General features: G+C 41.3%; 1 protein-coding gene across 1 annotated transcript in view; it reads left to right on the top strand.

Moving 5' to 3' along the window:
* The first annotated feature begins 8,594 nt into the window (after positions 1 to 8,594).
* The window catches only part of mob3c (MOB kinase activator 3C), a 35,600-nt gene continuing 30,823 nt past the window's right edge, over positions 8,595 to 13,371 (top strand). The window contains exons 1-2 of the mRNA XM_033028795.1: positions 8,595 to 8,816; positions 8,940 to 9,027. The gene's annotated coding sequence lies outside the window, so the exon portion shown is untranslated. The remainder of the gene's footprint in view (positions 8,817 to 8,939; positions 9,028 to 13,371) is intronic.

Here is a 13,371-nt window from a genome sequence, read left to right as displayed (position 1 = left end):
ATCATAAGCAACTAAGGTCGCAGTGCTGACCCTTACACACACACACACAGAACAACACTGGCCACAGACCTCCAGTCAAAGAAGCAGTCTCCACACTATCCTCTGTCTTCTGTGGTCAATCAAATTTTATATCCAATTGCTGTTTTAGTTCTTTGTTCATCAGGAAATATTTTCAATTTATTTTCCCTTGTGCCAGCCTTAACATCAACTATTTATTTACTTTATCATTTTGTTTTTTATTGGGCTGATCTTGTTTTCATCTTACCTAAAATTAATTGTGTTGTGCTTGCTATTACCAAGTTGTTTTCTTGCAACTGGGCAATTCAAAGGCATTTCAATGTCCTTTAGATTGGGTAGACCATTTGTTGGATGATAAAAGAGATATCTTAAATTATAACTAAATAACTGATAATTCCAAAACTCCTCTTGTCTTTGCATTTTCCATTTTCTGTCAACCTTCAACACTCTGTCCCACATGACCTGACATCCCATGTACTCTGTAATTTATAATGAGCACAGAAATGCCACTGCATTAACTACTGAAAAAGGGTCCTGACCCAAAACGTCACCTGTCCATTTTCTCCAAAAATGCTGCTGCCTGACCTGCTGAGTTACTCCAGCATATTGTGTCTATCTTTGGTGTAAACCAGCATCTGCAGTTCCTTGTTTGAAGTACGTATAAGTTTGTCATATATATGTTAATATATTTTCATGGTCTTATCCCCACTTCCGCTAACATTCTCCAGGCCTCCAGTCTTCCGTAAATTTTACATTATTCCACAGATGGCCTCTTGTCTATTGCCTATTACTACAGCCATATCTTCAGTGACAATGTCTTCGAGTAGCTAACCCTTAAGCATCGGAAATTAGTTTAGAGAGTTTACTTCAGAAATACAGCATGGAAACCGGCCCTTTGGCCCACCGAGTCCATGCCAATCATCAACCACCGTTTCAAACTAGTTCCATGTTATCCGACTTTCGCGTCCACTCCCCTCACACGGGGCAATTTGCAGAGGCGTATAACCCTGCACACCTTTGGGATATGGGAGAAAACCGGAGCACCCGGAGGAAACTATGCAAACGCCACACAGACAGCATCTGAGGTCAGGATCGAACCCGGGTCTCTGCTGCTGTGAGGCAGTACCTCTACCAGCTGTGCTGTTGTGCTGCCCCATTCTTCTCAGTATCATCTTATAACCTTTTTCTTTGACATATTTAATCACATGTGCTTTCTGTGGCTTTGGGGGAAAACTTGTCTAATTAAGCTGTGGAGCATGTGGGTCACTTCACAACGTTACAGGTGCTATATGAAAACAGGTATTTGCTGTACTGCTGTAAGACTTACATCAGCATTTTCCCCCCATTTTTATCCATGTTGATATAGTTAGTTTCACATTTACCACATTAGCATGCAATGAGTTAGCAAAAATATTGGCAAAAATAAATTTGTAATTTGAATGATTATTTGAATTTAACAAGTCTGCAGTTAATAGTTTAGCTTAGATGCCAGGGTCACTGCATAATTCATATATCCTCAGGAAAGATTTTCCAATTTGATTGTGAATTCATTCAAAGGTTCAAAAGAGCTGTGAATTGGTAAATGTGTAATTCTCAAACCAGACCCAGCACAGGAAGGAAACACATTGCAGCGGGAAGCATTCATGATAAGCAATTTTAAATCAATGAAACAATCCATCTGAACATCCGGTCACAGCGTAATGCAAGCTATAATTAGTCTCAAATTACCCCAGAACTGTGCTCAAGCTACTGCGGAAACAAGTATTTCATTATATTTGTATTAATTCCGGCCCTTGACGCCTCGTCATTGTTGAGGGTTTGACAGAAGCAGGTGCACCGCGAAGAAGAATAAAAAATGAAGAATTTGCAGTGAGGCTTTTAGTGAGGAGGGTGTCTGTATTGTTAAAGCAACAAATGATTATTAGGGCAGCACAGTGGTGTTACGGTACGGTTGCTGTCTTACAGCGCCAGCCACCCGGATTTCAATCTGACCATGATGCTGTCTGTACGGATTTTTTACGTTTGCCCCGTGGCCGCATGAGTTACCTCCGGGAGCTCTGGTTTCCTCCCACACAACAAGGACGTGCAGATTTATAGGTTTATTGGCTTCAGCAAGTTGTAAAATTGTCCTCAGTGTGTGTAGGTTAGTGTTGTTGCACAGGGGAATCGCTGGTCAGTGCAGATTCAGTGGGCCGAAGGACCTGTTTCCACACTGTATCTCTAAAGTAAAGTCTAAAGCATTCTTCATGACAATTCCACCAAGAAAAGCAAAGGATGTGGTCTAAACATTTTAACATTGAACAGCACAGGAACTGGATCTTCAGACCATGATGTCCATGCCAAACATGATGTCAGGTTAAACTAATCTCCTTCCCCACAGACGATCCATATCCCTTTAATTCCTGCTAATCTATGTGCGTCTGAAATGCCACCATTGTATCTGCCTCTAGCGCTAGCCCTGGCAGAGCATTCTAGACACTCACCATCCTCTGTGTAAAAAAACTTTCCCTACACAAATTCAGAAGTGTATAAAATCATGAGATAAATAGATCGGGTAGATACACAGAGTCTCTTACCCAGAGTAGGGGAATTAAGGACCTGAGGACATAAGTTTAAGATGAAGGAGAAAAAAATGTAATGGGAATCTGAGGGATAGCTTTTTCACACAAAGGGTGGTGAGTGTGTGGAACAAGCTGTCAGAGGAGGTAGTTGAGGCTGGGACTATCCCAATGTTTAAGAAACAGTTAGACAGGTACATGGATAGGACAGGTTTGGAGGGATATGAACCAAATGCAGGCAGGTGGGACTAGCGTAGCTGGGACATGTTGGCCGGTGTGGTAAGTTGGGCTGAAGGGCCTGTTTCCACACGATATCACGCTATGACTATGACAAATCCCTCAAATTTTGCCTCTATAACCTTAAAGATATGATCTCTAGTCTTTAGCATTTTCACCCTGGAAAAAGGTTCTGAATGTATACCCTATCTATGCCTCTCATAATTTTATATACTGCTATCAGGTCTCCCCTCAGCCTCCGATGCTCCAGAGAAAACAATCCAAGTTTGTTCAGCCTTTCCTCACAGCTAATGCCTTCTAAACTAGGTAGCATTCTGATAAAAGTAGAACCAAGGAACTTCAGATTCCGGTTTTAAAAATAGGCACAAAGTGGAGTAACTCAGTGAGTTGGGCAGCATCGCTGGAGACCATGGTGTTGTTACAGGTTGGGACCTCTGAAATGCCACCATCATATCTGCCGCTACCACCACTTGTGGCAGCGCATTTCAGGCACCCACCATCCTCTGGGCCCCGCGTGTAATATCACCTATCCATGTTCTCTGGAGGTGCTGCCTGACCCACTGAGTTATGTCAACACTTTGTTTCATTATTTAGCATTCTGATAAAACGCTTCTGCTCCCTCTCAAAGCCCCCACATCCTTTTTAACTCTTATAACCCCCGACCGATGAAGGCTGGCGTACCAAACGCCACCTTTGCCATTCTTTCTGCTTGCTATGCCGCAATCAGAGCATTTTTAAGCCATCTATTCTAAAAATAATATCAGGAATGTCAACTGAGATCTTAGATCTGTATAGTACGCATTTTGGAATAGGAATTAGGTTGTAAGTGTTTGATGAGCTGTGGGTGAAGAGTTACTCAGAGACTGGAGCAGCCTTTATTAGAAGATAGACACAACATGCTGGCGCAACTCAGGGGGTCGGGCAGCATCTCTGAAGAAAAGGATTAAGTGATGGAACCCTTCTCAGATAGAAAGATGGATAAGGGCACAACAAAACAAAGCCGACAACAGATGACCTCTGGAAGGGCGGAGTCCATAATGGCCCAATGCTGGCTGGGGAAGATGTGCTAACGATAGTGATACAAGGATGCGAACAGTGAAACTAGTAGGTTGACTACAGTGAGGGTGTGGGGTGTGAGGGGTTGGGGTATGTGGGGATGGGGGGGGGGGGGGGGGTTGGGAGAGAGATGGGGGGAGGGAAAGGAATGCAGGAGTAACTTGAAATTAGAGAAATAAATATTCATATTGCTGAGTTGTTAGTTGCCGAAGCAAAATATGAGGTGCTGCTCCTCCAATTTGTGTGTGGCCTCATTCTGACAGTGGATGAGGCCCAGGACAGAAAGGTCAGTATGGGAATGGGAAGCCTTGGTTAGATTTCAATGTTAGCATATACGCAGGGAAGATCATGCGGAAGGATCTCCTCAAGAATCAGAATATGTTTCAAACATATTGAATTCATTAATAAGGTGTGACAGCACATCAGATGTGACAATGGCAATTTTGGTGCGGAAAGGGAACATGAAGCTGCCTGCAACTTTCTGACGCCTTAAGCATAACTTTGAAACAGGAGGCCCTTCTTGTTGCTTCTATATCACATTTATGCTGGGTATCTTGATTCATAAACATTGTTTGGCCATAGTGAAATTATTGTTCTTACATACAGTCCAGTGCAGTATTACCATACCCAAGCACATCCTCAACTAGCATGTGTACAGAAACAGTCTTTGCTTTCCATTGATTTTCATACATTGTCACCCGTTACATTGCACAGTCACATGCAGTGCATTCATCTATTGTTCCCCATATCCTTATCTCCTCAGTGTTTCCTGGCTTACAGTTTTGAAGTGTTTTTAAAAGGTATTGATGTGGTTTCCTGTTACCTCAACCTTTCATTTCATCCACAGTTCCTTGTTTCTACATCTCATTGGTCTCAATGTGACCTTCAATGTTCCCTGTACATTTGGACAAGCATCCCAGAACAAATCATTGTCATGTCACAGCTGATGTCTGAATGTACTGAATAAATAGATATCTACAGTATATTCACGTTGAACACTGTGACTGTTCTTGCTATAATTTCATTGTAATCTGTCTGTATGGATTCGGCAATTAGTTTCAGGGACCAATTATGTCCAGTGAGTGTAAACATCACAATTTCCATGTAATCAATAGCAGCCTCTTTTGAAACAGATGTGTTCAATTACTAAATATTGCTTTTAGTATCAATGAAATATTAGTGCCTCTGTGATATCAATACAGGATATAATACAAATACATCAAAAATAGTGATTGCTTGGAAACAAGGAGCTGCAGGTGCTGGTTTACAAAAAAAAGACACAAAGTGCCGGAGTACTTCAGTGGGTCAGGCAGCTTCTCTGGAAAACAAAGTTAGGTGATGTTTTGGGTTGGGACCCTTCTTCAGTGTTTGCTTGTTGCCATTAATTTCTGTTAACTATATCCCCTGACAAACGGTCTGTCTGCCTCTATCTGTCTCTTTCTATCTCTGTTACTCAGCAGGTGAAAATTAAAATTTATAAATGGAAAAGGAATAAAGCCATAGTACAGCATGGAAACGAATCCCTTGGCCCAACTCGCCTATGCTAGACATTATGCCTATATATACTAATCCCACTTGCCTGCATTAATTTCATATCCTCTATGCCTTTCTCATTTATGTACCTACCCAGGTGCCTCTGAAATGTTGTTCTTGTTCCAGCCTTGTACAGCATTCAGGTAAACCATGTTTGACTACCCAGATTGGGTTCTTTGACAAAGTAATGAAGAAAATTAATGAGACTAGTACCTCAACAATGCTGACCCTCCAGGGCTTGTGTCAGGACAGTAACTTAACCCTTAATGTCAGCAAGAAGAGTAAATTAATTGCTGATCTAAGGAAGTCAGTGGGTGAACACAACACTGTCCTCATCAGCAGAGGTGCTGCAGAGATGGTTGGTGGCTTCAACTTCTTAGGCATCCATGTCACCAGCGACCCAACTTGGTCCCTTCACACTGATGTCGTGATCAAGGATGCCCTTGATTTTATTTACTTCCTTAGGCGTCTGAGAGGATTCGGAACGTACCCTCAGACTTCTACAGATCCTCTATAGGAAGTATTCTGATGGGAGCTGTCTCAACTTGGTATGGCAATTGCTCTGGTCTAGACTGTCTGACCCTGTGAAAAGTGGTGAACACAGCCCAGTCCATCAGAGGCTTGTCACATCCTTCTATCCAGTCCACTTTCATGGTATATAGTCTCAGGAAGGCCGGCAGAATCATTAAGATTACCTTTCATCCTGACTATTCTATTTTCTCCCATTTACTTGTTGTATTTATTGTTGTGATTATCATTACTGTTCGCATACTTTTGGTTTGTGAGCTTCATGAGAACAAGGAATTGCATTGCACCCTGGCGTGTATGACAACAAACTAATCTAACAAGGAAGGATGCCTTAGCAAATGTTCCAAGTGGATTTATGGCCATATCTCACCATATATGGAAACTCTTTAATTTGTTCGAAAATCTCCCGAAATTTGTGAAAACGATCAAAGCAAACTTTGGATCAGGGGGGGGGGCTGAAAGGCAACATCATCGTGTTTATTCCCCCTTTCCGGTCCAGAGATCATGCTCTAATTAACGCATATACACTTGGTTTTAAGATGCTGCCTGCATACCATTTAAAGTTTATGCACTAAAGGATGCAGCCTGAAATGGCTTAGTGTTGGCTCACTTTATGAGTTTGCAGATTTGGTACAGGAAGGCAGAATTCTAAGATGATAACAAAAGAAATGAGATCAACAAAAGGGAAGGATATTTATGTAATGAATTGCCTGAAAGTTCACAGAAACAGATTCAATATTAACTTTCAAATTGTAATTGGATAAATAATGAATGGGAAAAGGTTACCAGGCTCGGACTCAGACTGATTAAATAGCTCTTTCAAACACCTGGCAGAACACGATGGGCTAATTGTATCATTCCTTGATTAAACTTTCATCGCATTTTGGAAATGGAGTTGGAGATTATTTCCTGCCCCCATTATTCTGGACTGACAATGTATAGGTTTCGATCCTGACTGTACGGAGTCGGTACGTTCTCTTTGTGACGCCGTTGGTTTTCTCCGGGTGCTCCAATTTTCTCCCACATCCCAGAAGACGTGCAGGTTTGTGGGTTAATTGGCTTCTGCGAATTGCCCCGTGTGTAGGATAGAATGGGTGATCGATGCTCAAAACATACTCAGTGGGCCAAAAAGCATTATCATCCACACTATTTTTCTTAAACTAAAACTAAAGCTAAAGAAACGAGATTCTCTCTATTTGCCCTAGCAATTTAGTAAGCAATAAATTTGGCACTTTACACCATTACGAAATCATCCAGACCTTGCCAAACAAAGTATATATTTTGGAGTGTTTTACAATGAGATTAGTTTATAAGTGCCTGACAATTTTTTTTAATCATCAAATGATTTCCCTTGAGAAGGAAAATACTCCAGAACAGTGCAGCTAGTGGAGAAGAGCTAAATGACACTCAAAGTTTTATAAGTTCCTCATTACGCTTTTCATTGGCAGAGATCCCAAAGTGACTGTCAGTTCCACAAGTGATCTTCAATGGTTTCGGGGCCAGTTATTATTGCAAAATAGATATTTTTAGACATTTTACATGTTATTTAAATCTATCATTTGAATAGCAAAGTAGACACAATTGTCTTAGAAAAAAATTTGCGTGATTGCATTAGAAACAGTATTCAGTCAATATGATCTAATTGATGAAGCGTACAAGGGCAAAATCTGCTATGGACATTTGGAGGGAAAGAAACAGTCACTTAGGGATCGCTCAGTGGCGCAACTGGTAAGAGTAAAGCCGCTAGTAGAGGCTGCACATTGGCGCGACTGGTAAAGCCGCTGCCACACAGTGCCAGAGATCCGGGTTCAATCCTGACTTTGGGTGCTGTCCGTGAGGAGTTTGCACATTCTCACTGTGACCTCCGTTTCCTCTGGGTGCTCCGGTTTCCTCCCACATCCTAAAGAAGTGTAGGTTTGTCAGTTAACTGGTCTCTGTAAAGAAAGTTCCCTTAAAGTATGATTACATAGAACTAGCCTGAATGCATGATTGAAGGTCAGTGCAGACTCAGTGGACGGAAGGATCTGTTTCTTTACTTCTAAATAAATAAATAAATAAATAAATCCCCCTTAATGTGTCCCAATTCTATGTGTCTATGTGTCTATTAATTTAGTAAAATTCCTCTAAAATTCTCCTTAGTGTAATAACAGAACTAGTCTGAATGCGTTATCGAAGGTCGGTGTGGTGTCAGTGGACTGAAGGGTCTGTTTCCATGCTGTATCTCTAAACTAAACTAAAGTGTTCCATTTGCCACTGTAGTTTCTGACAGATTGATCTGTTTAGCGTCTGATTATGTATGAGGTTCCAAGTGCTGACTATTCTGTGCAACAAATGAGAAAACTAAACTTGCAATGGGTGTGGTTCTTTACCCACCATTGCTCTGACATGCCTGTTCTGACACATTGCATTTAAAGTGGATGTAAATAACTTTTAAGAACTTTTAAGAACATTTTAAGAACAGTTGTTATTTCAAATATAAAATACTTAGACTGACATACTTAATGAAACAACACCATTCCTCCTAATTCTTTGACATTCATTTCCTTTCGACGGAAATGTGCAAAACCAGGAAACAATCCTTTTAAAGAAATGTTTATTTCAAAGAAAAGAAAGTTCATGAAAAAAAGATCAACAGATGTGAAGAGGGGGCTGTCTCAGGATGTGACATCATAGACAGGAAAACAGGAGAGTAACCAAGCCAGTTCATATGTAATCCTCTCTTGTCCCGGCACCGTGTAAAATAGTAGAGGCTGCAGAGGGGGAAAGCACCAAACTGTGTGGCTGTGTTAAATCGACTTCTTAACAATGTAAATCCCTCACATCTGCAGATTCCTACAGCAACTGCGAAGATCCGTGTGCAGCAGAGAAAACAATACTCCTTTGAGGGTGAGTTTAAAAAGTTACAATTCTTTTCAGAAACATCTCATGGTGAGCTTTCATTCTCTCTTTCATTTCAAAAATAAACTTTAACAAATAACTTGTGTTCCTTTCCCAACAATTGCTCTGCAGATTGCTGTTCGCTGAATGTCAGCTGCTGGGAATCAACTGTCCAGTGACTTGTGGAATGTAAAGACTGAATGCAAAGGCAGCTGTTTCAGTAAGTTCCTGACTGCAGTGGAATTTTAACGACATTTTTTTTTCAAGCAAAGAGAATAGGGGGAAAATTATAATCGGATTTAAACAATGCCAAGCAGAATACTGTATAATTCGGGTTTATTTTTAAATTGTGGAACATTTTTCCAGGATAACACAAACTATTAAAATTGGCTTTCCTCCCAAGGGCAACTCATAGACAAAACACACAGGGGGAAATTGAATAGATAGGACGTAGTTTCACATAAAACAATCCCTGACCTTCCATTACAGCTAGGTACTGTGATTATATTACAAATGTTTTTAAAATATTTAACAAGTTTCTTGCCAAGGAATTTCACTGCACCCTAAAGGATTGTCTGGAATGACATGGGAACAGTGGGACAATAGACAATAGGTGCAGGAGTAGGCCATTTGGCCCTTCGGGCCAGCACCGCCATTCAATGTGATCATGGCTGATCATCCCCAATTAGTACCCCGTTCCTGCCTTCTCCCCATATCCCCTGACTCCGCTATTTTGTAGAGCCCTATCTAGCTCTCTCTTGAAAGTATCCAGAGAACTGGCCTTCACCGCCCTCTGAGGCAGAGAATTCCAAAGACTCACAACTCTCTGTGTTTCCTCGTCTCCGTTTTAAATGGCTTACCCCTTATTCTTAAACAGTGGCCCCTGGTTCTGGACTCCCCCAACATCGGGAACATGTTTCCTGCCTAGCATGTCCAAACCCTTAATAATCTTATATGTTTCAATAAGATATCCTCTCATCCTTCTAAACTCCAGAGTAAACAAGCCCAGCTGCTCCATTCTCTCAGCATATGACAGTCCTGCCATCTCGGGAATTAACCTTGTAAACATACGCTGCACTACCTCAATAGCAAGAATGTCCTTCCACAAATTAGGGGACCAAAACTGCACACAATACTCCAGGTGTGGTCTCACTAGGGCCCTATACAACTGCAACTGCTATTTGCACCTATACTCAACTCCTCTTGTTATGAAGGCCAACATGCCATTTGCTTATTTCACTGCCTGCTGTACCTGCATGCTTACTTTCATTGACTGATGAACAAGGACCGCCAGATCCCATTGTACTTCCCCTTTTCCCAACTTGGCACAATTTTCCTGTTTTTGCAATCAAAGTGGATAACCTCACATTTATCCACATTGAACTGCATCTGCCATGCAACTTCCCACTCACGCAACCTGTCCAAGTCACCCTGCATTCTCATAGCATCCTCCTCACAGTTCACGCTGCCACTCAGCTTTGTGTCATCTGCAAATTTGCTAATGTTACTTTGAATCCCTTCATCTAAATCATTGATGTATATTGTAATGATTACTATGTTGGGTTATTGACTGACTGCGTCAAATTGAGCTGCGTAGGTTGCAAGGGACCCAGTATTGCAGGTTTTCACACTTGAAAACGTACTGCCTGATCCTTCTCTTCCAAGATAGACACAAAATGCTACATCTGCTTCTCCTTCCAATACTAGCATCTGCTTCTCCTTCCAATACGCCTTCTCTTGCAAGGCCGGGTTCAGGAGATCAGGCCTGTATGTATGAAAGTCGGGGGGTGGGTATGGCCTTGGCTTAGGGCAAGCTCAGGCACAGGCTGGCATGCACAATGTGGTGCTTGGTAGTAGCTGCAAAGCTGGTGAGCTCAGTGGCTCACGCAGGTGAGGGTCAGGAGTACCTGGGGTTAGGAAGCTTTGCAGGGGAATTGGTCTGGTGTGAGGGTGGAAAGGAATACTAAAGATGTACTAATAATTTACTTAGTAAGTCTTGAAGATTGGCACTGAATTTTGTAAGATCACGATATCTCACGAGTACCTAATGTTAGTCCAAATTTCCCTACAATGCTCGGAAAAGCAGGATATGGGATACTCGAAGGGCCGAATGGCCTACTCCTGCACCTATTTTCTATATTTCTATCACGTGTGCCTCTGATATGAAAATACCATTGTGCTCACTAAAGGCCCTGTCCCACTTGGGCCGTCATTTACGCGACAGGCTGGTAGTGACTGACGCGCGACGGTGCGTCATCATGCCTCTGCACAGCCGTCTGGAGTGCGTGATGTCATTTGAAGATAGACACAAAATGCAGGAGTAACTCAGCGTCTCTGGAGAGAAGGAATGGATGATGTTTCGGGTCGAGACTCTTCTTCAGTCCTTGTTGATTTTGATTAATGTTTGAGGGAAGATCAAATCACTCAATTTAACATTGTTAATGAAATGGAACAGTTAAAACAAATATTTCTCCTATTCAACCAATCTGTTAGGTCATAGTCTATTGACAGTTAATGTACCAGAAAGACTATACGTAAATATATAATTCACACAATAGTCCTCCTAAGAATGCTCAAACATCAAACACAGACCACAAAAACAAGTTGGTTTATTTTAGAAACAAGGAACTGCAATTGCTGATTTACAAAAAAGAACACTAAGTGCTGGAGTAATTCAGCAGTCAGGCAGCAACTCTGGAGTACATGGATTGGTGACTTTTTAGGTCCGGATTCTTTATTCTGTTAGGTTTAAATCTATTAGGTGTTGTACAGAGAGTTTTCCAAACTCTATGTGTTCATTTAAAGCAGATGTGTAGGTTTATATTTTACATTTCATTGATTTATAACTCAAAATCATGATGGCCCTGAGGGTTAAAAATACTTTTTTAAAGTTGATTTTGATGCCTTGAGAAGAGCCTTCTGAGACTCCATCCCAGCCAGTAAGTAAGCTCTATGTGGATCAGAGCAGACCAAACTGATAATAATGAGAATGGAGTCATGCTATGAACACTGGAACTCGGAGAAACCAATGAACAAAGTGCCAAGAAACTAATGTAGAGCAGGCTGAATTGATAGCCTTTCTGCTGGCACAGAGCTGTGCTGAATATATTGTACTGGGAATAACCAAGGAATTAATTCAACCTGTCGCTGAATGAAGTAATCATACTGTTGAATGAAAGTCATTGCCGCAATTCTGGATGGGCACCATTCAACCCAGAAGTGGTCGTAATTGTTTTCTATTCTGGAAGTAAACTATTTTAAGACACCTTAAACTATTTTAGGGACAGCAAGGGACGCATCAGTAAAGTTTCTGCCTCACTGCACCAGAGAACCAGGTTCAATCCTGACTACGGGTACTGTCTTTACGAAGTTTGTACGTTCTCTCCTTGGCCACGTGGGTTTTCTCCTGGTGCTCTGGTTTCCTCCCACACTCCAAAAACGTACTGGTTTATAGGTTAATTTGGCTTAGGTAAGAATTGTAAATTGCCCCTAATGTGTTGGATAGTGCTAGTTTCTGCAAATTGCTGGTCGGTGCGGACTCGTTGGGTCGTTTCCGCGCTGTATCTCTAAACTAAACTGAACTAAATTAAATTAAACACACAATGCTGAGGATCATTCTTGGGTAGCTATTTCCTTTTTTGGGGTGTGTCTTTTTGACAGTCTTGTGATCAGTTCCTTTGGGTTTGCAACATAAACCTCAATCCCCTCATTCCTGTGTAACTCCAGTTCATGCAAAGGGAGTGTTCTCCAACGAATTAGGATAATGATTAGTTCTCCAACCAATTAGGAAAATATTTCTGATTTTCAAATTGGTTTTACCTTGTGCATGTTCATACTGTGCTTTATGTCATGGAGAATATGTTGCACTTAGAAGATAGGCAGGTGCTTATTTTTGTTTAAAAAATGGAGTGAATTGGCCTGCTCTGCTTTTACACCTGTGGCCTGGATTCGGGCCCAGTCCAGGATCCTTGATGCAGTTCTCCTGTATATGTGTAAGATTAAATTGGTTTTATTTGTTCAAAGCAGCTTTGAGATGAGTTGAAGCCAACAATTCTTGTTTATATTGAAAAAGGTTCTCCCTTGAAATTGTTAAATCACATTCATCTGAGGCACAACTGGATTCTCTTGTTAGAGTTATTTGATTATTATCATTGTGCCAGTTCCTGGCCAATATTCTGGCTTTGTAAATATTCAATGGAATGGAAAATTAAGCTACCTCCCCCTCCCTGCGTAAAAACCAAAGGGTGGTTGGCTCTGATTCAGCTAGGTTGTTTACAGGCTAAGCAGGTGATGTATTGATTGTAAAGTAACTAGCTCATCTTTTGCGGTAATTATGACTGTGATTTGCAGGATGAAAAGTAGGGTGGGGTGTTGACTGGTAAGTTCAATGTAAAAGCAAACTAAAGGATACACATTTTTCATTTTCATGAAGGAAATGGGATTGGATTTTGCATGCTCTCATGGGACTCGTTCCAAAAAGTTGTAATGCCTAATTGAATTGAAAATCCTACAACTGTTGATGTTGGAGATCTGAAATAAAAACAAAATTGCTGGGAACTCTCAG

The sequence above is a fragment of the Amblyraja radiata genome, chromosome 10 (assembly GCF_010909765.2).
Source record: "Amblyraja radiata isolate CabotCenter1 chromosome 10, sAmbRad1.1.pri, whole genome shotgun sequence".
In the NCBI taxonomy this organism is placed as follows: Eukaryota; Metazoa; Chordata; class Chondrichthyes; order Rajiformes; family Rajidae; genus Amblyraja; species Amblyraja radiata.
The sequence above is the reverse complement of the archived record's forward strand: the minus strand, read 5'-3'. Positions and strand labels throughout refer to the sequence as shown.